The 22,459-nt window shown below is 38.5% G+C and overlaps 1 protein-coding gene across 4 annotated transcripts in view; it reads left to right on the plus strand.

Moving 5' to 3' along the window:
- The window catches only part of LOC129730925 (gonadotropin-releasing hormone receptor), a 283,718-nt gene that overhangs the window by 145,956 nt on the left and 115,303 nt on the right, over positions 1 to 22,459 (plus strand). The window contains exon 1 of one of the 4 annotated variants that reach the window (XM_055690574.1): positions 678 to 697. The exons of the other annotated variants lie outside the window; for them this stretch is intronic. The gene's annotated coding sequence lies outside the window, so the exon portion shown is untranslated. Of the gene's footprint in view, positions 1 to 677; positions 698 to 22,459 lie in introns of those variants that run through there. 4 annotated transcript variants of the gene reach the window in all.

Raw genomic sequence — 22,459 nt, forward strand, 5'->3', positions numbered from 1 at the left:
AAGTGTACGTCGCGAAATTACCGTTTTTGCTTTTTTCTATTTTCAACTCGTTTCAGAGATGCCAGAAATTTTCGAAAAATGTGTGCAACTGCTCGAAAAACCGGAAAAATGTGCTCGAAATCTGAAAAAAAAATCTATCCGTGATCCGAAAAAAATTCGCTCGCGCAGGCAAAAGTCTGTAAAAATCTGCACACATTTTAAGAAAATCTGTGCGAATATAAGGAGACTTTGACAAAAATCTGCAGAAACCGTGGAAAAACTGCAAATATCTGCAAATCAATAAATATCTGCACACGGACTCCAAAAATCACTGACTCGTTTGCACCTGTCAAACTGTGCGCCCGTGTTGGCAGCAAAGTCAGCACACTGCGCGAGCATTTAGAGCATATAGTTTGAAATGAGTTGTGTGAAGTAGTAGTGTTTTCATTTGTGAAGTGTGATTTTAGTGGTTTTTGGTACATCATGCCGCGTTTAACTAAACTAAGAAGAGCAGCGGTTGCTCTCGAGAACGCAAAAAATGAAGAGAAATCTTGTTGATCCATTGGCATGGACATATGAAAATCCGTGGAGCAACCAGTTAGATAAATCGAAAAAACAAAAACAAGTTCCGACGATTGTGAAACCTCATCATCTATTAACGTTCCTGTACATATCCCAAACGATGTGGTATATTCTGATCAGTCTGCCGAATGTAAAGGTGAGATAAATTCCTTTTCATTTGTTTACCTTTTTATCCTAGCAATTGTTTTGAATGTGAGTTTTCAAAAGCTGTGCAGCTGATCGAAGCCGGCCGTTGACTTTCGGTGGTAGCAGCAGTAGTTAGTAGGTGAGGGAACAAATTAGCTATGTTAGCAGTTGACACCGGTGCAGTTGTCGTGGAGTCGGTGTCGAATTGGGGTTTTAATATAATAAAGTTAGTTAAATAAAGTTAGTTAGAGTAAGCACTCGTACGAGGCGGGTGTGTATTTTCTTTAATTGAAGAATTGCTTTATATAGTGAATTAGCTACATATTCGCAAGCAGTCTTTTCCGTTCTGTAGCTACGGTGGTACATCGAATGGTTTACATTTACTTGAAGAATTACTGTACAGAGCGAAAAAAGGTTACCATTAATATAAATATATAAAATATGTTTATATCGATAAATTCGTTAAATTTCTAACATTAAGTTAAATAAAATAATCTGGCAAACATGTACTGTTTTACCGTGTTGCACAAATACAACCACATATGAGTGTAAAGATGTAGTGGTGTCAACAATGATGCAATGATGCTTGGATTCCGTCCCATTTCACCTTAACCCGTAAAGACCCGGGACGGTACTTGTATTTTGAAAATGCTCGTACTCAGCACTGGAACGGCCGATTTTGGGAAAACTTGGAATTTTATTTAAGGGGAATAGTTGCTCTAAGTTTTTGTAAAGATGCCACTCCTCTGGACCCCTCCTCGTTTTCGTGAAACGCAAATATGTCAGTGTTTTGCCTTTCTCCTAGAAAGGTATAGCAATCACTGGAAAAACCGAAGGTATAGAAGTGGTCTCAATGGCCGAACGTCATATAACACTTGACTTCTTTCGACGAACTGAGCATTTTCTGTATGTATGTATGTATGTGTGTATGTGTGTGTATATGTGTGTGTATGTGCAACTTTTTTTTCTCGCTCACTTTTCTCAGAGATGGCTGGACCGATTTTCACAAAACTAATTGCAAATGAAAGGTCTAGTTGCGCCATAGGTTACTATTGAACTCCATTGTAATCGGATTTTTAGTTTAGAGGTTATGTATCAAAATGTAAAAATCACGAAACATCAATTTCTCAGAAACCACACAACCGATTTCAATAAAACTGGTTTCAAATGATTGGGCTGTCTCAAAAATCCTTAACTTTTGAATTTCGTTATGATTGAACATATGGTCCAAAAGTAATGTAAAGAAAAGTTATCCTGAGGTTGTTTAAACTCACTCGTTTTTCTCAGAGATGGCTGAACCGATTTTCACAAAATTAGTGTCAAATGAAAGGTCTAGTTGCCCCATAGGTTGCTATTGAATTTCATTGCAATCGGATTGTAACTGTGTCCGTTGTTCATAAAAATGTGAAATCACATAATGAAAGTAAACATATTGACTTTCTCCTAACGATTACTGGCTAATTAAAAGGTAGAAAAATGATTGAAATGGCCGAATGTCATATACTACTCAACTCAGTTCGACGAATCGAGCATTTTCTGCCAATATGCATGTATAGGTGTATATGTTTGTGTGTGGGTGTGTACGTGTGTATGTGCACCTTTCTTTCGCACTCACTTTTCTCAGAGATGGTCTGACCGATTCTTTCTATCTTGGTGTCACATGACGGGTCTATTTGCCGCTTAGGTTGCTATTGAATTTCATTGTAATCAAACTTTTAGTTTTGGCGCTGCATCAGAATGTGAAAAACGCTTTTGTATCTCAGAAGCTATGAACAAAGTTGAATTCAAATAAATGGGCTTTCAAACCCTTAAACAATGAATTTCATTATGTTGGTTTGATTTGGTATGTGGTTTGAAAGTTATAGAAAGAAACGAAGCCCGCGGACTGTTTAAAACTATAGCTACAGTCAAAACTTGCTCGGGATTGAAGTTGAAATTAAAAGTCATTTTTATCATTTCACTTTTTTCCTTTCTCCTAGAAAGGTATGGCAATCACTGCAAAAACTAAAGGTATAAAAGTGCTCAAAAGGTCCGAATGTCATATACCACTCGACTCAGTTCGACGAGTTGAGTATTTTATGCATGTGTGTGTGTGTAACGCTCTCCCAATCTCACTCGATTTTCTCAGAGATGGCTTAATCGATTTCAATGAAATCAATTTCAAATGAGAGGTCTAGTTTCCCTATAAGACCCTATTGAATTTTATTGTAATCTATGTATGTATCTATCTATGTATCAAAATGTAAGAATCACGAAACATCAATATCTCAGAAACTACACTTTCAAATAAACGGGCTACCTAAAAACCCTCAACTTTTGAATTTTATGAAGATTGAACGTATGGTTCAGAAGTTACAGAAAGAAATGTGTTCGGGAGACTGTTTAATCTCACTCATGTTTCTCAGAGATGGATGGGCCGATTTTCATAAAATCAGTGTCATATGTAAAGTCTTGTTGCTCCATAAGACCCTAATGTTTTTTTTTTTTTGCGAACGGATTATTACTTTTCCTGTTATGTTTAAAAATGTGAAATCCAGCTAAGAAAAGAAACATATTCTGATGACTACTTTGGCTCACTCACTTTTCTCAGAGATTGTTGACCCGATTTCCACAGAATTAGTATCAAATGAAAAGTCTAGCTGCCTCATAACACCCTATTGAATTTTGCTGTAATCGGAATGTAACTTCGTCTGTAATGTATCGAAATGTGAAAATCACTAAACTACATTATCTTAGAAACTACACAACAGATTTCAACAAAATTGATATCGAATGAACGGGATAGTTAAGGGTTTACTGATGAATTATGATTGAACACGTGGTTTCAAAGTTTGGCTCCCCCATACGTTCCCTTTTCATTTGATTGTAATCAAACTTAAGCAACCGTTATGTTTTAATTTGTAAAACAACGAAAGTCTATTATCTCAAGTATTACACGACTTATTTGAACATAACTAGTGTCATACAAACGAGTCATCTCTCAAACTTACAAATAACAAACTTCATAAAAATTTGATATACTGTTCAAAAGTTTTGTAAAGAAAATAAATTCAAAGACTATTCAACACTATAGCTGCTTTGATCAATATATATGGCCTCAACATGATTTAAATGTGGTATCGTACTATTTGAACGTTCCCGGTATCGCTCGTGATTAAATTGTTCGAAATTAAGAGTCGTTTCTTATATTTCGCTATTTCTGAAGCTCTAACATTACGTCAAATTTCATATTTTATACTTTAATTACAACATCAATATTTTAGAACCCAAAGAGTGAATATACCTTTTTGGATTTAAGCATTCATGTAAATCTATTTTTACAAATAATAAGTTTGAATGAGAAAGGCTGAGTCTGACCGCTAGGTGGATTTTTTTTTTTTTTTTTTGAAAAACAAAACTATTATCTACAACTTTGCCGAAGATGTCACACCGCTCAAACGAACCGTGTTGGCTCTAAAACTTTTTGTAATCATCAATACCTATCCGAAATAGCATTTTCCAATAGCTTTTCAAAAATGAGTTGTGTTTCAATAAAATAAACCAATAGCACAAAATGGCATCTTTTGCCTATAAAAACGTCTATGCAAAGTTTCAGCCAATGGGCACGTTCACGTTCTGATGATGTAAACTTGACACAAACCCAGAAACAACGAGTCAATTGTGTTGCGTATCTGATTGAGATCCCTATACTCTCATTATCACTGAATAACATCGATACAGTCTTTTGTCCGATTATATAAGCCAGAGCACTGTGTGTTCAATCAAGTGTTGACAAAGGACATTATTGTGGTAAATAAAACGAATAAATTGTCTGGTACAACATTCGAAAGACGAGTGCAAGTTTCTTAGAGAGTAGATTTTTCAAACAAAGTAATATTACATATTCCATCAGTTTCCACCGTTTCATTTAAAAGTTTAAGACACTTGGAATCGAAAACATTTTTCAAATATTAAAATTCCATGTACCTCCCGTGTGTGATTTTGCAAATGACATGAAAGCATTTAACATTTTACACGAGACACAATCTTAATTTTGGTTGAGATAATTTTTTTTTTGCACAGAGTAGTTTGATACATTTTGTAAATTTGTTTTGTAATATTTTGCCATTTTACTTATAATTTTACCAATTCAATATTGCCACCCTAACGACAATGATATAACAGATATTATATTTTCAGGAATTTTTCTATTGGTATTCAGTGAAAAGTGATTTTTTTCATTTTATACTCATTTTTACACAATATTATGAACCACCCTATGTCGAATAAATGAGCCACCCTAATGAAACATAATGTATTCGATGCTAGTTATAGTGTATATCATTATTAAGCTATTTTGAGAGACTAGTGATCAATTTCAAAAGATAAATTCTAAACATTTTGAACTCCGCCTTCCACAATTAAAAAAACGACTAAGTCCCAGAGAGTAAATTTTTGCAAAAACAAATTTTTTCAGATGACACCAATTCTCGACGTTTCATGCGTTTTTAAGTCATTTGGCATCAAAATTTTTTTTTCGAAAACCTAAATTTCACGTACATAAATCTTGGTATTCGTAATGGTGTCCAGAGGCTGTAAATTAAATTTTAGTTTCTTGAAAACAGCTTAAAATGGCCAAGTGCCATTCATCAGGGATATGCTTTCTCATTCTAGAAAAACACTCAAAAGCCGAGAGTCAGCTCCAGTCGCCTTTTCAAAATCAAAGAGGGCTTATTTTTAGTTTCTGAGTATTTATTTGAAATTGCCAAATGCCAAATTTTGCGAAATCGGGATGATCTTCAGAAGCCCGGAATCATTTTGAAATCCAAAATGGCGACTATTCAATTTTAGAAAACATCCTAGCACGACCAAGTACCTTACGAAACGAAAGTTGATGATGAGCCCCAATCTCGCCGCTTCTCTCCTAAACAGCTTGAAGACCTGTTCCAGAGCTCGACGGTTTATCCCGATTATTTCGATGTCATTCACACCTACCATTTTTTGGCAATCGTTTCAAAGGCACCATGTATACTTACCCTCTCCTTCTATTGTCCTGCGCTCCGTTGATTCAGTTCTCTGAAGTAACCAGCTGACACCATCCGCATTATTCAACCGCTGAACGTTGTTACGCAACAGAATCGGCAACCGTGTGCGGATCTCACCTACGACGAGAAAGGGGTCAGAGTCGATATTTGGTCCCCGTAAAGATCCATCAAAAGGCTCGAAAAATCTCGATAATCAATTAAAACATGATCGATACGTAGGCAAGCGACTACATTTGAGTGCCTCCAGGTTTGCCCTCGAATATGCAAACGTGGAAGTAAGTGCCACTGATGTTTATCAGCCTTAGACCGTTATCATTGATCGACAGATGAAGACTGTATCTATCAATGATTGGTAAGAAGAAATCCTCCCCAATTTTTAACTCGTGTTCTGGGCACTCACCATAAGTCCACTCGAGCTTTTCATAAAACTCGTCCTGTCCTTGATGTCACCGGATTTAGCGTTAGTCAATACGTAAGTGTTGTTTACACTTGTCAACACAGGTGTGGCCCTAAAGTTCAAACTAGAAAGAAGTTTTGAGCCCTTCCTGTAAATTTTGGTGCCCCAGACACTAACATTTTTTCAGAGATCTAAATGAGTTTTCTCGTAAACATAACGTTGAAGCGTCCTTGTCCTGTACACAAAAACAGTTGGCTGCGAAGGATCTAATAAACAGAAGGTCGAGTTCCGATTTGGAATGTAGCACCCAAAGGTTTGCTTAAGTTAAAGACTTCCTGCAAACTTCTAGGGCTCGCACAAGATGCAGACTGGGCTTGGATACTATGGTAAATAAAAACAAAAAGTATCATTAAGCCTCAGGGATTAGGTTGAACAGAGTATGAAAAACAAAAGACTAGCACAACACTTTCACCACCTTTAATATCAAGTGAGTGGGGCCCACATTTAGGCATCCTTTTTTTCCGGTTAGGTGTACCTTCGGCACAACCAATAAATCAAATATGCAACGGACCAAATTATAAAATTTCATTACACGGCGATGTTGTTGTGTTGAATACTAATGAGTCCGATATGTTCAGTGCAAGAAATACTATATGTTGTTTTTAGCTGGCTGCTGGGAGTAACACTCAACGAGTGTACTGTACCCAAGGGAGGGCACACATCATGTTGCTGTACATGTGATCAGTCACGTGAATTTCAGCAGTAACCGATTCGAAAACAATTATATCTACATCCATCATTGGTTGCGCAATTTCATACGGTGATACCGTTCCATACACAAAATTGGGTGAAATTGAGATGTTTTTTTTTTATTTCGCACGGATTCTCTGTCTCTTGTATACTGCAGAGATATTTTGTATGATTTAATGTCGATCCCACTAACCCCACCATGAATCTGCGATGACTATTCTCTATCATACAAATTATTAAAATAATTTGTTTGTGTTTTCGCGCCCATGAAAACATCCAACATCTAACATCAGACTAACATTTAACATCAGACATCTAACATACAAATCAAAAATACCTACTGTGCTTGTAGCTGAAAACGACAGCGTTGTTGAACAATTCAACAACCCAAATGTGGGCGTTTAACAAGACTTATTTGATTTTTCACGAACATTACACACCTTGCGTAACATGATAATTAATTAAACAATACTCGCGAAAACGAGTGCAATGACTTTATTCTAATTTTATCAGAGTAATTCGGCTTCAAAAATACGCAAAAGAAAAGTTTCTCGAGGCTCTCTTGTTTGGATTCTAGCATGCTGATTGTGTGATTCTTTTACGGAGTGGGTTTTGAATATTTGATTTAAAATACAAAGCAACACAAAGAGTTATAACTTTCAGTTTGTTCACCAACTCAATTCGCCTGCTAGAATAAAAGTTTGGGTCGATTGTAATGCAAACACACCTAAGTTGTCGTGCGTGACTAAGCCTTCAAAAAGCTCTAGTGGCTGGCAATATGAATCTCGATTTTTGTTAGATGATACAGCTGATAAAAACGATTTCAGAGTGAAATTTTCAGTTTTTGAGGAGTACGCCTTTGCTCATCGTTTTTTTTTTCTTCTAAAGTTACTCGATTCATCATTGCAACTGCGGTCAACTAGGCGCCTTTTTCATGACAATAGAATGAGAAGCGCACATTGTTATATTCATTTTCATATATTTTTATTGAATCAAATGCTAATCAGATTTCAATAATGATGACAAAGATCCCTGTTAAGTACATACTTGCGAGGTATAGTACGCTAGGCATAATACACGGTAAAAATGGTCGGGAATTTTATACCCCAACCCGACTCATTGGGAATTTTCCAATCCCGTAGCCGACCCGAACACGAAACCTGCTTTTTTCAGATTCCTATACCCGACCCGAACCAGAGAAAATATTTAAGGATGAAAATACCCGTACCCGACTATCTCTACTGTGCACCCCACATCGTTCAAATTTGACCATTTTTTATTTGAATGAAACTTTACACGTATGTACACGAACAAGCAAACTTTTCGTTGATCAAACCTTGCAGGTTCAGAATCAAAAATCTAATAGATCTCATGGGCCCAGTCCTGCACAACATATTCACTTCAGATCTTCCTGATTTAAAGCTTGCTTCATTTGAAATTCGTAAATACTGCTAGATCTAGAGCAGCACCCCTAGTGGGTTTAAAATATTTTGACAGCATTTTGTTCGAAAATAGTCAGCCTATACACCAGAGAGACGCCGAGACACTCACCGTTAAGGCAACTGTCAACATCAAAACGGGCGAGCTGTATAATTTCGCATTGCCGTTATCCGTTTTGATGTTGACAGTTGCCTTAACGGTGAGTGTCTTGTCATTTCTCTAATATACAGGTTCCCTATTCGAAAACTACTTGCCTCTCAGTGCTAAAAGTTTCAGTTCGAAATGTGCAGTTGGGAGAAAGTTCTGCTAAATGGAAAACGAAAGAAGGAACACACTCACGTCGAGAACCCAACGCACTGTAGGGCAGAACCCAGAAAAGTTGCAACAAAACACAAAACAAAAATCAGTTTAGTTACTTTAAAAAAAAATCAGAAAATATGCTTAAATGTTGTGAAAATAATTTGCCAGACTTGTAAAATGGAAGAAAAAATGATTACAGATTTTTTCCAGCAAAGCAGTCAAATACTTGAGAATCATTTAGCTTACTCATATAATCCTCATAAAACAGAGTAATAACTAAGAGGTCATGTAATGTTAGAACAGTTTTGTCGAAAATAGGGTTATAGTAGGCACAGTACGTAAAGCAAGTCTCTCAATAAATTGAACTAATCAACAGCATGCAAAACAAAAAGTTCTGCGCTGTTCTGCTCTGACACCAAATATAAATACCTATAAGGCGTTGACTAATACTAAACCAAAATTCAGCTGCTACTAGTTGCAAATTACCATGTTATTCGAGTTCTCGCAACGATTGTTTTCATTTCAATTTATGTTAAAAATCGTTAACCGGCAGTGTCAACTGTCCGTATCGAAGTTTTTCCTACAATAATCTTTGCTGAATGATAACGTTTGTGGTATAAAAAAAAAAAAATTGCCGATTTTTCATGGGCTTACCTTCATTCGCACCGACGAAACTACTGATGCATCATCAATCAAAGTAACCCATGAGTTAGCAAAAAAAATTGACAGCTCTATCAGTCAAACTTTACCCGTGATGGCAGAAACAGGAAAGTTACTCCGTTCAGAAGTGTGCGCGTTCAAAGAACGGTACCCCCCCGCGTCAAAAACGGACATCGTGCGGCACTTTGTGGACGCCGGGTATGCCTGTTCCGGCATCTACAACATCTTGACACTATTAAACAACGATCAGAGCATTAAAAGAAAGCTCGGTTCCGGACGGCCAACGACCCTGAGCGACAAGAATCTTCAAAGGATGCTGAAGAGGAAGACCGAGAGAAAAGTGGCTAAATCGATGCGTGCACTTGGCCGCATGCGCTAAAACAGTGCATGCGCTAAAACAGTGAAAAAGTATCTGGAGAACATGGACATACGTGTCAGGAAGCGGCAGTCCCAGCCACTGGTCCCGGAGCTGCAGGCAATGACGCAGCGACAGCGGTTGAATCAGATGATCAAGTCGATTTTCCCGGCGAATCGCGACGTGGCAGTGGTGATGGACGACAAGACCTATCTCACCCTGAATAGCAACGACTGGCAGTGTACTATTGCACTTCTCCCACAGAGGAAGTGAGCTCCGAGGTGAAATTTATTTCACACACCAAGATCCCCAAGAAGATGCGGGTCCGGCTGACAATCAGCGAGAAGGGGATGTCAAAGCCGTTTTTTATTCGCTCCGGACTGGCCGTGAACGGGGAAATTTATAGTACGAAGTGCCTGCCAGAAGTTGCGTCGTTCATCAAGAAATACCATAAGGGCGAAGACACAGTGTTCTGGCCAGATTTGGCGTCGGCCCACTACTCGAAGCGATCGTTGGAAGAGATGGAGCCGCTGAATATCGATTTGGTACCGTAGTCGGCGAATCCGCTCAACGTCCCCCAGCGAGAATTTCTGGGCAAACTTGAAGCGCAAGATCTATTCCAACAATTTTGTCGCGAAAACGGAGGAGGAATTAAGAAAAAAACGAAGAAAGAGCTTAAAAACATGCCTACACACATGTTTTCGTCCACCATGACGAATGTTCGGGTTAATTGCCGAAAGGCTGCGCGCAATATTTTTCTGGGAGGAAGCTAACCTGATTACTTTCCATCGGAAATTTACCCAACTCGATTATCTGTCTTAGTTTTTTTTTCATCACCATCTGAAAAAAGTCCATTTTTTACCGCAAACGTTATACAAAACGATATTTGTGTTCGTGGGTCAATAATTTGCTGATAATCCCAGATCTATAGACCGTTCCGATAATTATAAATACACTTACGACCAACCGTCATTTCAAATAACGTGCAGTTTTCAACCAAACGTTGGCTACGTCCTGTTGTTTACATCCAAAAGAAACATTTTTTCTAACATTAAGTGCGAAATTTTGTAAATGCGTGGCCTTTCTCCCGAGCAAAGAGAGCGAATTGTGCACAAATGGGGCACCGTGAGTGGTCTTTCTATAAGAAAATTAGCCAAAGAAGAAGGTATAAGTGTCGGAGCAGTTCAAACCGCATTGCGGAAGTATTGTGAAGAGTGCACATTAACTGATGCCCCAAGACGTGGTAGAAAACCCGGGCCTGTTGATCCCACAATGGACAAAAAGGTTAAGGAATACTTCAAGCGGCATCCTTCAGTATCAGTACGAGATGTGGCGAGAAAGCTTGGAACCTCGGCGAGTAACGTTATGCGTGCCAAGGGAAGAATGGGTCTGCAGACCCGTCGGAAGCAGAAGCAGCCAAAACGAAATCCAAAACAAGCTGAGCAAGATCGCGCCAAATCACCGATGGTCGAATATCGACCATTTTTGATTTGAATGAAACTTTGCACACGTATTTGGCTTAGCAAACTGAGCATTTTCCACAGATGGAGCGATTTTTCACACCCATGAGTTACATTCTAAAAGGGCGTATGCCTTTTGGCATAGGTTTTATTCGAAGCATTGTAGCCCAGAAACCGTTGGTTGTATAGAAAAACTGTCTGAGAATGAGTTGTAGGGAATTAAAAATGCACCATAAAAAAATACACTACAAAAAAAAATTTGTTTGACCAAAAAAAAATAAAAATAAACATTAAATTTCAATTAAAAAGATAATTTTTTTATAAAAATTCTAATTTAAACATTCAAACATTTTTTTGATGTATATAAAATATAAGGTGAAACTAGTTCTGTAAAGTATCTATGTCATAAAAAAATATGTTCCTAAGATAATAAAACTCTAAAACAAATATTTGATTCCTATATATATTTATATCATTTAGAACATTTAACTCTTTTCTTGAGAACTGTTCGCCCAATCGTTTTGTTGTCAAAGAATGGATTGTATATTTTTGATGAAGCATTCCAATGAACGTATGGTTTTCGCTGAAGAACCATGGACAAATTAAAAAATACGTGTATTTTCCGAAATATTAATAATTTATTGAGCTTAAATTTCAAATAACTCGAAAACCGATGCCTTTAGAATGTTTACTACCAAGAGCTTTTTGATTCAAAATGACTCTCTGCATCTTTTAAGATCATCAGAATACAAGTATTTTGAAAAATGTTTAAATAAGAATTTTAATAAAAAAATTAATCTACCATAAAAAAATTATTTTTCATTTCTCCATCCTGGACTTTTTTTTAAAAGTTCCGTATTAACGTCAAGTTTCTTTAAAAAAAAACTAAAAAAAAATTCAACTCTTTTTTTTTTTAAATTGAAATTTAATGTTTATTTTTAATTTTTTTTGGTCAAAAAAAATTTACAGTGTATATTTTTTATGGTGCATTTTTAATTCCCTACAACTCATTCTCAGACAGTTTTTCTATACAACCAACGGTTTCTGGGCTACAATGCTTCGAATGACCTATGCCAAAAGGCATACGCCCTTTTAGAATGTAACTCATGGGTGTAAAAAATCTCTCCACCTGTGAAAAATGCTCAGTTTGCTAAGCCAAATACGTGTGCAAAGTTTCATTCAAATCAAAAATGGTCGATTAAATTTTCGCGTATTTCCAGGCGATTTGTGAAACCGAGAGCTCGGAAGCTTCATGACAAACTTCTGACCAAAAAAATGGGGTGTGTTATAATGGATGACGAAACCTACATAAAACTGGACTATAAGACTCTGCCAGGACCGCAATTTTATACATCACCGAAGAGAAAGGATGTCCCTGGACCAGTGAAAGCCATTTACACCGAAAAATTCGGCAAGAAGGTAATGGTTTGGCAGGCCATTTGTGAATGTGGGAAAATATCTCGTCCATTCATTACGAATGATACAATGAATGGTGAAATTTACGAGAAAGAGTGTTTGCAGGAAAGGTTGTTACCCATGGTTAAGCAGCATAACAATCCTCCAATCTTTTGGCCCGGCCTTGCTTCCTGCCATTACTCTAAGGATGCACTAGGGTGGTATAAAACAAATAATGTCACATGTGTCCCAAAGGAGATAAATCCTCCAAACTGCCCTGAAATTCGCCCTATTGAAACTTTTTGGGCTTTGATCAAGGCAAAGCTGAGGAAATATGTCAAACCAGCGGACAATGTTGAAAAATTTAAAAAAGATTGGCTTAAAGTGGTAAAAATGGTCGGAGAATACACTGTGCAAAAGCTTATGAGTAGTGTTAAGAGAAAAGTTAGAGAACTCGCGTATCCTACGAAAAATAATCCCAACTTGAATTAAAACTGGAAAGAAAACACTTATTATCTATATTTCAGAATAAAATGACCCGAAAATACAGGATTATTTTTTGTTTTATTCAAGAAAGAAGATGAATTTATAATTTTCGGAACAGTCTATACTGCAAGCGCAAATTCAAAACATCGGTAGCAAAAACTAAAAAAAAAGAACATAGGAAAAAAAACTGAAGACATACTCAGTTTATTTAAATGAAGTATAATTTACTCGATTATAAAATTTGGTAGTTCATATGGTTTCTCAAAACTAATGCCGCATTAGAAGCAGACAAAAATGTATATAAATGTATGAGTAATGAATTGTTGTGTCCCGCCTGCAACACCTAAGACGGCAGCCTCGTCGCGACCCAAGTATGCCAATAGTACCCTACTACGAACAATCCAGAAAGTTATACGAATCGGAACAATCGGTATCAACCCAGGCGACCGAAAAGGAACAATAATTGGAAACTCGGTACTCAGAACTCTATCCTCGAACCGGCACGCGTGAGCATCTTAGCAAGCCAGAGACCTGCGAAAAATGAACGTGAGTTCCGAGCGGTAGATCCGCGGGAACGACTTTCAATAGAGGTGAACGAGGGATCGTCGAATTTATCATACGAGGAAAACAGATCAAGCGGATCATTAGGTGGAGGCCCATCAGTAACCGTTTATGCGCGCTGGGAATCAAGAGCAGATCCTTCAATTACAGAATGATCAATCTATACGCATCGACAAACGATAAACCTAGTGATGTAAAAGAAGAGTCATTTGGGAAGGAAACGCACAGACTGGACGGGGGCAATTCTTCTCTCCCGTCATTGGTGGATACAGCCTCTATGCTTCCAGTGATAAAGATGGCCTGAGGTTGGTGAACTTCACTGCAGCCAGAAGAATGGTAATCTGTAGCATATACTTTTCACGGAAAGATATATGGCACATAGCATACACATGGCTATCGGATCGACCATATTCTGGTTGAAAGTCAGCATTTCTCAGATGTCGCCCGAGGTCCAAACGTCGACTCAGACCACCATCTAGTGGTATGAACGATTCGTGCCCGGCTGGCCAACGTATACAAGACGAGCACTTCGGTTGGACATCCAAAGGTTGTCAGCTGACGGAGTTGCTGCTGAGTACACTCGGGAAGTTGATGAGCGGATTGGTCAACCGGTTGGAGACCTGAACGAACAGTGGAAGCACATCCACGATAGAGTCAGCAATACAGCGAGAGAGTTGGGCACGACCACAGAAATCACACGCAACATATGGTTCAGTGCGGAATTTCAAAAGATGACGGATGAGAAAAACCGAGCCGATGCTCGCACGATGGTGGCAGCAAATTGTGTGACTCACCAGATGAGGGAGAGTTATCGAGAGCCTAAAGCAGCCGAAAAGAGAAACCATCATCACGAGAAACGTGATCACTGCGAACGATCTCTTGCGGAGGCGGAGGCTAGCTTTCCCATGCACAACCCGAGAAGTTTCTATAAGATGTAAACGGAATCTGAAACCGGACGGTGTAAATCCCTGCCATGTGTAACAACAATTTCAGAGAAGTAAACATGCAGACTCATCATTTGTTTATAGACTTCAAGGCTGCATACGATTCAGTTAAGCGCAACGAATTATGGCAGATCATGCTTAATCAAGGTTTCCCAACAAAATTAATTAAGCTGATTCATGCTATCCTTGACGGTTTTTCATCATGTGTCAGGATAGCAGGCATAAAATCGGACCCGTTTGTGACGTTGGACAGTCTTAAGCCAGGTGACAAGCTCTTGAACCTGTTGTCAACATGTGCCTTTGTAGTTAGGGGAGCTGGCATGAATCGGTGCTATTACGTCGAAGTACGAGCATACGAGCTTTTTGGCTTTGCGGATGACAGTGATATCGCTGGTATCAACCGCAGAGTAGTGGAAGAGGCATCCGAATTTTTCAAGAGGGAAGCAGCGAGCATTGGACTTACCATCAACTCTACCAAAACAAAGCACTTGGTTGCTGGTGGATAGCGTGGAAGTTCGCCAAGTCTTGGTACTGAAACTGTAATAGAGGTATCTATGAAGTAGTCGACGGATTTGTGTACCGTGGTACTCTTGTAACGAGTGACAACACCGTTAAACGCGTAATGAAGCGATGGATAATAGCCGCAAACAGGATCTTTCACGGTTTACGTAGCCAACTGAGATCCCGCAGCATACATGCCGGCACTAAATTTGCGCTCTACAGGACGCTGATTCTCCCGGTGCTACTCTACGGCCATGAGTGTTGGTCGATGAAGGAGGCCAATTCAATACTTGGCGGAAAACTGAGGAATGAAGTCTGGCGCAGGCACATGAACCACGAGGTGTACAAAGCATACCAACATGCGAACATCACCAAGCTGATAGAATACGGTAGGCTACAATGGGCTGGCCACGTGGCAGGAAGGAGCGATCAAAGAAGATAATATTCAGCAGAAAGCCCGACAGAGTTCGGCGACTTTGTGGTAGACCTCATACTCGTTGGATGTGTGTGTGTGGAGGACGCCCAATCATCGTCAAGATTGAGTGATGTGTAGACGTATTCTGGATTCGACAGTTGTTCGTTTACGACTTGTTGCCATTTAACTAAAGTAAAGTTAGTAAATGTCACCACCATCTGTAGGAAGAGAATTAAAACTACCTGATCAAATTTTTTCAAAAAGATATGTTCATGCTGAACAGTGTTGCCAAATACAAAACCACTGTTAGATCAAGTATTAAGGAGTTATGAGGTTTTGTTGCACCAACGAACCATTTGCCCTACTGTGCGACGTGATCCGCTATAAAAAGCGTAAAACACAGAAATTCGCCAAATTTACTCTGTATGATGTGCTCAAACGTTTCCGACAACGGATGACCGTGACCCGGAAGGATCAGAGTAAGCGTCGTAGTGGACGATACGATCAACGCCTGGACTGAAAGGTATTGAACACAGTAGTACTGTTGAATGATCCATCTGCTAGGAGGCTACCGTTCTTTCTGGGCCTAAGAGCAACCCAACAGAACGCTTAAGCAAAATCTAGCAGCTACGATACGCACCCGAATGTTGTTTGTGAAGGTTCTGACGAAGTACAAAGGATACTTGCTTACGGACGAGGAAACACACGTGAAAATGGGTTTTGAATAGCTTCTCGAACAAAATTTAATTTCGCCACAGCACGGGGTGATGCCCGCTGAGGAAGGGATTCGGTGCAGTGGACGGAAAACCAAAGTTTTGATCACAAACAAGGCGATAGACTCAACGGTATACAAGAAGGGTACCTCGAAAAGCGAATTCTACCATTAATAAGGGCACAAGTTATTCCCGTAAGTTTAAGGAATCCGCCATTCCAGCCGAGAGATAGTTAAGTGATACTATGACAAAAAGGTGAATTTTTATTTAATTTTTATAACTTACTCTGAAAGTACGATAAACTTTTATTTCAACAACTTAGCATGTTTTCGGAATCAAACCAAATCCAAGATGCAGCTAATTCGTTTGTTACGGATTCTAAAGGAAGCATGCTTTACCTCAAAATGCACAACATCATAAATCTAGCTAAACATTTCAAAAGAACTATCTGCTTTTATTGTTTTTCCGGAACGTCTTTTCATTTTGGTAATGGTTCAGCTTTAGTAACTCTCCCAAGCGTGGTTTTCGTTCAGAAGGCTAGAGATCAAAGCAGATAGGACCTTTTGAAATGTTTCTCTAGAAATGTCATCGTGTTATATGCAACCGATTGCAAAAAAGCTTAGAAGTTTAATCTAGATTCTTGCTACTGGGCTTGTTGTCAAGGAACACTTGAAATATCGGTTTACAAAAAAAATCCTCCTCGTTCCTCGTCACCATTGCTTACAGTCTACTTCTATCTCTTAACTTCCTTTTCGACCGGGGATGACGACAGGGTGGGTCACCCTTCGATGGGTTTTGCAGTGGTTGGTTTCTTTTTTATTACAAAACTTACTAAGGCGTCGCTGCGGGACATGGTGGGATGGTGGTGGTATTGAAGATGGACGTATCACTTTAAAAGTAAAAACCTAAGGGCTTTTTTGTGCCATGTCAAATGAATGTAATGTGAACAAAAACAAACTTGAAGTTGGTCATGGCCGTGAGTACGGTAGGAGATTTTTTGCTTTTTTCGTCTATTCTAACCTCTTTTGAAATTCTATGTTTTGAACTTCACTTCTATCTTTTTTGTAAACAGTTATTTCAGTAATAAAACCATTTATGTTGCCACATTATACTGATTCATCCTCTTCTCGGTATTCAAAGTATCGAACCTTTCCTGCTGTCCAAATTAATACAGTTCTATTTTTGTTAAAAGAACTCCGGTCTCACTTTCTCATTATCGGCAACCATTCAGTTTTGGTCTATTTCTCACCCTATAATGGTGGGTGCTACGGAGAGAATTTCCAAGGATTATGACGTGTTTTTGCTTAATGATACCATTTTGAGAAAATCAACCGCGGGTAGCGCACTAACTCTACAAAATAATACGAGAGAAGTATTTGGGCCATCACGAGGCATCCGGTACTCAAGTTCTTCCTAGGAACTCTCAATGTGGATTCAACTCGAAAAACTCATCGATTGAGGTTTCATACATGCAAAGCGCAAATCATGAAAATATGACGAGAGCAAAAAATATTCAAATCGCTCATTTATTGCTCTTAATTGGTAAACAACATTTACTTAAAAACAAGTGAAATCATACCTGAAATTCTAAAGTTAAGCCGCCAAATAAAATCATTAAGCTCAATTGAAAATTATTTTTCCAGTGTGCTAGTAGGTATAACTTATTTTATCCGGAAACAAAATCAGAGAGCTCATCCACGCTATTATCTAATATTTCCGCAGTAGGCTTCATCCAATCTGCTGCTCAGCTCTGAAGTGCTGGCTAGAAACTTTTTTAATAACCAGTGTTAGCTGGAAATTTCTCAACCATCCATCAATTTTATTATACAGAATACTGGTTAGTCAGCAAGTCTGTATGAATCTGTGATTTTTCAAGATACGTTGTTACCTGCGGTCACAAATTCTATGGAGACGATTTTCAGAAAGTGTTTACAGAAAGTTCGCGAAATTATAATTTTCACATTTTGCAATTAACGTCTGCCGGTACTATCATTAAAAGAGTCTGTTTCGCGTCTACAACATCCCAACCATCAATTATATCTCGAATCAACATCAGAACATCATAGCCAAAAAAATTCAATGACATCGTCAAGCTCTTTTTTCTGCTTCGTGGTGAAAAGTTAGCGCAAGGGAGTCCCATTTTAAATGACGCTTCACATTTATCTAATTTCACGCGAACGAGGTATCGCTTTTGTCGGGAAGGAAAATTGGAAACATGCCGGCGTTGAAATTTATCTATTTCTATTTTTTTTTTTTTTTCTATTTGGTCTATGCTGGCTTAAACAACTTTTTACCAGTCTGGCCTGCACCGACCTGAACACAGAAAATTAAAGGTAAGAGTAACTTGATAAAATTTAACTGGAACACTTTGTAGAATTGTTAGAGAGTGCTGCCCGAAAAAGTGCCAGTAGACGATTTTCTGTCGGACCAATTTTACTTCCAAAAATAAATCTGACTTTTTCGCACTCCGGAAACATTACCCAGTCCGTTGCCCTTTCATTATATGGACACTATATACAAATAGATCTGCGAACTGAACAAAAGCGAGCTCAAACTGAACGAGTGAGACAACAAGAACAGCTGAGAAGAGTATCAGTATCCATCGCTAATTTATTTCAATTAACTTTTGTGTGTTTAAATCAAATGAACAAGCAATTTATAAAGGGCGTTCAATCCGATTTGCAACTACGGTTTTTTTTTAATAAATTCAATGTGGCTTTTTCTTTTAATAAACATTTTTTGTCACGGTACAATTACACAACAATTGATAAATGTACCGAGAGATCTTCTAAATCTGAAGGTCACACACCCGTAAACAAGTGTCCGCCATGGCTGAGATGAAATGGGTTAAAAGCGTACCCTTGTTTACCTTCACTTTGAGCTACAATATACCTACGTTGTTCTTTTCACGACTTTTTCAAGTGGTCTTTTTTCCATGTCATACAGTAAAAGCATACTTTAGCTAAACATTTAAGTTCAAACTCTTAGGTAGGTACGGTCGACGATGTTTAGGACGCAACAACCCTAGAGGTGAACCATGTTAATAGACGAAAAAGTTTTATGGAAAACTCCGCTTGGCTGTCAAAGAAGCCATTACTTTTAACTTTTTACCACCTACAAGTTGTCAGTTGCAAGATAAACCTAAACGCATCTTCCATGGTTTACTTGCAAGCAATCACCTAACTGATCATCGAAATGCGCTCAAGGTCCTGTTTTGTGAGTCCTATAATGAGCTTTAGGGATAATTTTCATGTAACAGACACATCACGTCATGCACTTTAGTTCTGGTATTGCATTACTATATATTTAAAATTCTGATTTAAGTTTTAAGATACCTTTCCCAAAGGAGTGCATATGGATCGCCACGTTGCGGAGCATATAGTTCCAATATAGAGTTCACGCTCTAAAAAAAGTTAGAGGAGCCGCTGAAAAAGCCAACTTTCCATATCGTTGCTCAACATAGAAACAGCGGCAAAATTTAATACTTCCCCGGCACACCGTGTGATGATTCACCGTCACAGCACTGGCTACATTCGCCTCCACCGGATTGTTCCAGCATGGAAGCAACTTTTTCATGCGATTAGGCAATACCTATAAAGATAGTAAACTAATGATAATGCCATACCACACACAATAGCGGGAAAGGTCAGGATATGATTTTACTCGACCGAAATACGGCTGAGTTCCATCATTCTTGCACGCCGCTCGTAAAACTGCTGAAACATTCGACCATTATCGGGCTCTGTCGATAACGGTTTGAAAAGTAGTTAGCTGATGGACGCTGAGTAAGAGTGACAATAATTGGTTATAAAGGGTCAACTGTTACCGACTCCTAAAAATATAAGCGAATAAACTGAATACAACAACCTTTTAACACAACTTCCACGCGATTAATCTTTTATTAGGGGATACTGTTTAATGACTTGAACTAAATAAAAACACTGATAAAACTCACGACAAAAAGATGACCAGGAAACATTAGCTAAACCAAATGCAATAAAATTTGTTGCGTCAAGAACTTTGTTCCAGTATTTCGTGATACTAGTAAAAAAATGTCAAAAAAAAACACAAGCGAGATGGGTCCATATTGGTCTTAGCCTAGGACATGACGTGACAAGTGGCTTCCAATTATTTATTTTTTATTAAAAATTGCCCTTATGAAACATTTTGATTTTTCGGTACGACGCTTGACAGTGTTTCCAAAAATATTTCATAAACAAAAAAAAAAATATCAATATATTGGAAAGCTTCGTAGCCGCAAGGTTACAGAGTCCGCTTTGATAAGCGGGTGGTCGTGGTTTCGAATCTTAGTAGAATCAGGCCATTTGGTTGTCAAAGTACCTTAACATGGGTTTATTCTCATGCTCTCCACTACATAAAACTGACCAGTGGTGAAGCATTGAATGCCTCTTCAGAGAATTGTGATTGTTACGAGGTGTTTGTAATGGGAACGTTTCGATGTGACTCCTTCCTCTTGACAAAATAAGTCCTTCTCATAATAAACCTGATCTCTGGAATATTTATCCTTCCCAGGGAATTTTAATTGGCGATGTTTGCACGGGGAACGAGGTATCGATAAGACTCCTTTCTCTTGACATAATAAGTCTCTCTTAGAGTTAACCTGGTCAAAGAGGAACGTTAGACTACACGTCTAACTTAGGGAATTGGAATTTGGCGATATTTGTAGAATAGAAAGAGGCTCGGTATAGTAGAGCAGTAAGCTTGAAACGAAAGGGTAAACTCTCACACACAAGTTCATTAAGGCAGAGAAGCACGGATATAAATAAAAAGCGTAGCATTTACTTCAAAAGTGATACTGCCAATCATATGAAGTGCGGAGTACAAAAAACACCTAGACAATATCACAGTTATAGATCAAATGGCTTTGGTCGCAGTGATGAGTCTACACAAAGAAAAAAACATCAATATCTAGGGTGTTTCAAGTTCTGGAGTGTCAAAACATAATTAATATTTCGAATGTTGGTTTATACAGATATTACACAGTCCGATGTATCAAAACGTTTCGGAAAATTGGTAAACCAAATGTACTTGAATGCAGAAACAGTGTAAATGGAAAAAAATCGATAGTTTTTGCATCCGTACCGACTTATAATAAAATTCAGCAGTGCGCTAAATAAAATCGACCAATCAGAGAGGGCTTTCACTTTGACAGATCTTTGGGTGTTTTTTGGTTTCTCTGGTCACACCCTGTCTTAGATTTAAGCTAGAAATACTCGGAGAGAGATGTGCGATGATAAAACGACGAATTTGACAACTAGGTTTCATATTCAGAGGTGCCAGATCTCTCAGTGCAATGTTGATTGACTTTTTAATTCGGCTCGTATAATCGGCGGTGACAATGTCCAGAGAACGCATCGCAAAAACCGTGAAATTTTATGTTTATGTTCAATCTCATACACCTTCACCACAATTAATAATTATTTTGTTAAACATAAAAAGGTAAAGCACCCGGTTTACAATCAAAGGAATAATGCAATTTTAGAGCCTTTTTAATCTAGACGTTCATCCACATTCATTATTCACACGTTCTCCATTGCAGTTGATTGCAATACCCGTCAAAGTGGTGTTACCTTTCTTGTTCATTTCGTTCAGAGTATTGCTAGTCTTAGCCGGCCGATGGACAACACCAAAAAAACTCGTCAAAATGTCAACATATCAACATTTTTTACTTCACTGTTACTTTACACTGTTGGCCAAACGTTAACCTGTCTAGGGCCGATAGAATTAAAAATGTCCAGCTGCTTGTCTTGGGCAATTGTTCTCCACCAGTACACCAGCAGATCTCGCATCTTCTTCCACCCCGCACATCCCCTAAATAACATCACAGATTTGACGGCCTCTTCATGATTTTCTACTGAAGATAGTTTTGACGGCTCTCTCGTCAGACATTCTAGCTACATGTCCAGCGCACAGATGCCTGTCCTGCTATATTACCTTCTTTACATCAGCATGTTTGTATACCTGGCACAACTCGTGATTCATGCGCTTGCCCCACACTTTATCTTCCAGTTTACTGCCAAGTATCGATAGCAGAACTTTACGCTCAGTGTCCATATTTTATGTACGTAAAGGGACACCGGGAGGATCAGCGTCCTATACAGCGATAGTTTTGTGCGAGTTCGCAGCTGCAACTTGTTGTTTCACTTCACGGTTCAAATCGTTATCACATGTCACAAGCGTACCAAGATAAACGAATTCATCAACCCAGGGGGGATCTATCTGTCAAACATCGTGTAACCAACGTATTCGACAACATTGGCTTTTTGGCCGAGAAAAATGAGGGAAGTTAGAATTTATTTTTAAGTGCATAGCACCATTTTCATTGCTTAAAAGTGGTATTTTTCTGAAAG

Source organism: Wyeomyia smithii, chromosome 3 (assembly GCF_029784165.1).
Source record: "Wyeomyia smithii strain HCP4-BCI-WySm-NY-G18 chromosome 3, ASM2978416v1, whole genome shotgun sequence".
Lineage (NCBI taxonomy): Eukaryota > Metazoa > Arthropoda > Insecta > Diptera > Culicidae > Wyeomyia > Wyeomyia smithii.